The sequence below is a fragment of the Triturus cristatus genome, chromosome 5_2, assembly GCF_964204655.1.
Source record: "Triturus cristatus chromosome 5_2, aTriCri1.1, whole genome shotgun sequence".
Lineage (NCBI taxonomy): Eukaryota > Metazoa > Chordata > Amphibia > Caudata > Salamandridae > Triturus > Triturus cristatus.
This window is the reverse complement of record NC_140588.1, coordinates 271666008-271671559: the sequence shown is the minus strand read 5'-3', so window position 1 is coordinate 271671559 and position 5552 is coordinate 271666008. Positions and strand designations below refer to the sequence as shown.

Here is a 5552-nt window from a genome sequence, read left to right as displayed (position 1 = left end):
GTAGCGGGCCGCCAAAACTAAAAACACATAAAAACTGAAGGTAGGCAGTAAAATCAGAATAAAACAGTTATTTAAAAAAAATACTGTGCAAACTACGCTGAATGTCAAACAGTCGCCTCTCTCCCGGCTGAGCCTCAGGAGGATGCAGTGACGCGCGCTCGCGCCATTCTGCCGTGAAATACCTCTCAGTGCGTTGTGATTGGCCAGGGCCCCACACACCCTCTCAGCTCACCGTGTAAGTGCGCATGCGCCAAGCGCAGGCACTAAATCAACACAGCTGCGCTGAAACAAGGATCGTAGCGGGCCGCCAAAACTAAAAACACATAAAAACTGAAGGTAGGCAGTAAAATTAGAATAAAACAGTTATTTAAAAAAAATACTGTGCAAACTACGCTGAATGTCAAACAGTCGCCTCTCTCCCGGCTGAGCCTCAGGAGGATGCAGTGACAGTGATAATGAGTTTAGTATTAAAGGTCAAATCATCAAATCTGTCAATATGACAGTGCCTTGCTCCATACTTGAAAAACATAATCATAACCTCCCACCACCTCACCAGAATCTTATAAGCATGATTAATGCATCCCTGTTTCAAAGTTGTATCCTCAAACCACTCAAGTGGGCCATCATTACACTTCTTATACGGGCACCTGCAGCAGACCCAAGGTTTATGGCAATTAATGCCCTGATCTTCAAACTAACATGCCCCAGTAAAATCCTTGAAAGGAATATGATGAAAAACCTGAATTGTATTATACAATATACATCCAATTCATTGGTGAGCATAGCTTTGCACTATCAATGGCCCTAATATGATGACTTCTAGCAAGCCTCAATATTCATGTTACAGATTACAGCATATCTGGCCAATTCAAGCAGCCTAGGTATCATGCTGCAGAAATGGAATGTGTCTTCCATCTGAACTCAGAGCTCTGGCCCTGAAACGACTGTAGAAATCCCCTGTTTGGAAAGCAGGGGTAAGGCCGTATCAAGAGGCCGTATCAAGGGCCTTCATCTCCTAAAGACAGATAGCATGGCAGGTAACCCATTCTCATTCCAGCCCCTCCAAAGATGGGTCTTGCAATTTAGGTCCTTTTTCAGACATTCTGACTATTGTAATTCAGGGAAGTGCATTGTGGAAAAAGGAGCCAGAAAGCCCAGTGAGACTGGAATGTTGGCTGCGGTCACACAGAATCAGTGGTGGAGAAATCTCTGTTCTCTGTTGGATCTGAGGCTTGGATCCTGCAGACAAACTCATTTGGAAGACTGGTGGAAGGAACTATGCAAGTTTTGACAAAGCTGATGGGATCTTTTGATTGAGGCAATGAATCAGAAAAGTCAAAGGGCCCGATTCACAGAACAAACTTAAGACAAAATCCTAAACTTAGTACCATTTTGGTATTCACAGAATGCACTTACTACTTCTGGTATTCACAAAATGAACTTACTACTTTTGTGATTCACAGAATAAACTTACTACTTTTGCTATTCACAGAATGGATTTACGACTACTAACTTTACGTCCGCACTCGGGCCGGAAATTACGGCCTGGAGGCGGGGCTTCCGGCCCGGAGGCGGAGCTTCCGGCCTGGAGGCGGGGCTTCCGGCCCGGAGGCGGGGCTTCCGGGCCGGAGGCGGGGCTTCCGGCCCAGAGGTGGAGATTTTGGCCATGGCTAAATCTCCGCCACTGGCCGGAATCCCCACCTCCGGTCCGGAAGCTCCGCCTCCGGTCCGGAAGCTCCGCCTCTGGGCCAGAAGCTCCGCCTCCGGGCCGGAATTTCCGGCCCGAGTGCGGACGTAAAGTTAGTAGTCGTAAATCCATTCTGTGAATACCAAAAGTAGTAAGTGCATTCTGTGAATACCAAAAGTAGTAAGTGCATTCTGTGAATACCAAAAGTAGTAAGTTTAGGATTTTGTCTTAAGTTAATTCTGTGAATCGGGCCCAAAATGTATATCTCCACCATGACGAGATCCTCCAAGAAGAACTCCTGGAAGTTTAGGAATACTTGTGTGTACCATGCTGTAAGACTACTAATTCTACCATTGCTCGTCTAGCCAGTGTGGCAGTTGGTGGGTAACTGATTTTCATTTTTTTTAAAGTGTGGTCTAAATAAGCCAGTTTTGGTGATCCACATACACTAGCAGAGACTTTGAGTTCCCCACTAGATTTCATGGCAGCGTTTTGCATTTACATAAAAAATTGATTACATTCTGATGCCCTTTACTATTTCTTGCTGTTTCAGTGTCATTTTAATCAAAATCAATGGGGAATGGATCACTTGTACCTGAAACCAGGGTCCGGTGTGTTCTATCCGTCAGTACTTAAAAAACCCTCATTCACGTAGACAGGTCGTTTGTCGGTTTATCTTGATTCTCCGCCTGTATCAGACACGTAACAGCATCATCATTGGGTCTCTTTTTGTATGCTTCCTCCACCTGGAGGGAACCACTGGTTATTACAGTAGTGATCAGTAATTGGTGGTGAGTGAAAGTGCTCAAGTGAAGTGAGTTGGTTAAAAAGTGATCATCATACCACCTAAACTGCTACTTTATTCAGTTTGGTGTAAGGGAAGAATTTTAAAAAGGGTGTTGTGCAGGGGGGACCTATTTATGAGTCCGCTGCACTTGGTAGTCCAATTCGATGGTCGACATGTTTCAGCCCCTTTAGGTGCCCCTTAGGGGTCGGGGGGCTACAGGACCTAAAAATCAATATAGGAATTAGGTGGTGTCCTATTCCTGAGGTAAATATTCAGAGTATGATTTATCTGAATGTAAGGTCGATAGTACCTGGGGTGAGGAAAAAAGAGTAACAAATGGAGGCAAAAAAGAGGTGTAATACTAAATGTGAGTTTAGAGATGATTAAAAACAGTTTAAAAATGATGATGGTCATGTTATTCAACTTGAACATGTAATAGGGAAAATAAGCAAATAAGAAAAATGGCAATTCTTTATACGCTGTACTTACTACAGGAATGATATGACAAATAGTACCACAATCGACAAACGGTGTAGATAGGTTGTCCTATGGTTGTGTCATATTGACTTATGTGAGTGCACACTGTAATTGGTAATGTGTTTAGCATGCACTTAGTAATGGGAGTATAGTTCGAAGTTTGCGCTCAGTTGTTAGTTACCAGTATAACGTTTATCGGCTTGTTATCAGCTTGTTATCAACTTGTCGATATACTTGCACATAGCGTGGCGTGTACGTGAAATTAAGAGGCATTTTGTAGCAGTTGGCCACCATTATTTAGAAGTGTGTGTATGATCGGTACTAGCGCGGCTTTAAAAAAGCTCGTTGTCGCTTGAGCAGTCAGTGTACAAGTTATAGACATCTATATGTCGATTAGTAGCGTAGCGCGCCATGTCAACACTTAAACTGTATTAGTGGCATACAGTATGTGTGCAATGTTCTCATATATGCACAATTATGAGGCCTTTCATAGCTGTTGGCCGCCATTTTTGCAATTGTATGTCCGATCGGTGCTAGCGCGGTGTTAAAAGATGCTCATTGGTACGTGAGCGGTCAGCGTGCAGGTTATTTAGTATTTTGGCGCGCCATGTCAACGCGTAAACTCTGTATTAGCGGCATCTAGTATGGGTGCACCATAAAGGTGCTTGTATTTGCAGAATGGCGCGTATATTATTACAAACGCGAGTTGTTTGGCGTTCACAAAGTCAATGCAGTGCCGTTATTAAGACAGACAGGGGTTTGCAAAGTGTAGCGCGTGTATTAGGAGCGCGAGTTTTAAGCAATGTGCAGGACGCATTCAAGGCGATGAGCAGCAATCCACTGCACGGCGCTTAGAGGTCCTGTGTACGTACCGTACGGAGTCCTAATTAGGGCTTCAACGGGCGGTTGACAGCGCAAGGCCTGCTGAGAGGTTCAAACAAGATTACCAGTTAGCGGTGATCAGGGCATAATACATTACGTGCATTCTGGAGGTGGTGATGGCATGGCATGGCATGGTGGCATATGTTGAGCACAGTGGGGTAGCTAGACCTGCGGCCGCCCGTGGTGGCCCCTGAGTTTGCTACCCTGCAGCGGCCGTCTGAAGAACGGGGGGTGCTGGCGATTTCTGCAGCGGAAACCGCCTCCATGATGGCTGCCCAGGGCAGACCAACCCCCACACCCCCTTGCTACGCCACTGGTTGAGCAGAAGATAAAGCTGACCTTTTGAAAGTTCACATAGTAAAGCATGGATCTGGACCGATGTTCCAGGAGCCAATCATGTAGGAGTACTGATATTGCCTATGTCGGTGATTGTACCGGGCTATGCACCACAAACAGCACTCCCTCCTGAATTGTTGGTAGAAACCAAAAACCAGAAATGCTGAAGACTCACCTGGGCAACCAGATCATTCCCTCTGAGATGGTGGGCTGCATGGTGGGAGGGTAAAATGAGAAGACTTTCAACCAGGTGGAAATCAAGCTGGAAATGATTGGCCATTACCTCAGTGAATTTTCCATCCTTTTTCAAACACAGCAAGACGGGCTTTTGGTGCCACTCATTCTTCTCTGTTCATTCCACTAAAGTTATATTATGTTATGTTATGTTATGTTATTTATTTTTATATAGCGCACGGATGCCGCAGCCAAGAGGCGTCCCGGCGCTTTTGGAGACAAAGAAACATAACACCACAGAGACAACCCGAGAAGAAAGAGACTAAGCTGTGGAAAATAGGAAGGTTTTTAATGACTTCCTAAAAGAGAGCAAGTCTGGGATAGAACGAAGTGTGACAGGCAAAGAGTTCCAGAGGGTGGCTGCCAGGGCCGGACTGGGAACTGAAAGCAGCCCTGGCAAATTTTGCCAGACCAGCCCCCATCCGGCGCGTCGTGAGCGCGCCCGACCGCCACTAGGGGGGGGGGGGGGGGCATGGTCTCCAAGAAAATTTGGGAAAACGACAGACCAAAATGGTGAATTTTACAGCACATTTTTCATTACATATTCAAATTGTATCAACTTTCAAAGCACTGTAAATAGTAGATGATGACCTTAAAGAACATCAGGACAAGGGAGGGAGAGAGAGGGGGCGAGAGTGACAGAGCGATAGGGGGACAGGTATAGAGAGAGAGATTGAGAGGGATAAATAGAGAGCGCGTGATGGAGCCAGAGAGAGCGCGAGAGAGAGAGGGCGCGAGAGCGATCACACTGTTCCCTTATCTGTCCGCATTTGTCTTTTCTTCTTACTTTCATCTCTCTTCCACCTTGATTTTCGCTTTTTGTTTCACTCTCGGTCCCTTCTCTTTGTCTCTGACCCTTTTGTACTTGCCTTTTTGTGGTTTCTTCCCCTGAATGTAGATGAAACTTGCAATCAAAATAAACCGATGATGAGATCTTTTCATGCTGTCCAGGGACAGTGCTACGAAATATAAGAGGTGGGCCTTCCAAAACATAGTTCTTTTTTGTGTGTTAGGTTTTCAATATTTCAGGAACGCCGGCATTAAAAATGCATTCATATGAAAAGGAAATATAAAGCTACTATAAAAACGAATAAGGCGCTCTAGACCATACAGATGTTTTATACACTGGAATCGGCACATCCGTGGGCT

General features: G+C 45.3%; 1 pseudogene; it reads left to right on the top strand.

Moving 5' to 3' along the window:
* Positions 1-496: 496 nt before the first annotated feature.
* LOC146822867 (small ribosomal subunit protein uS19 pseudogene) lies at positions 497-4706 on the top strand (annotated as a pseudogene).
* Positions 4707-5552: the final 846 nt, after the last annotated feature.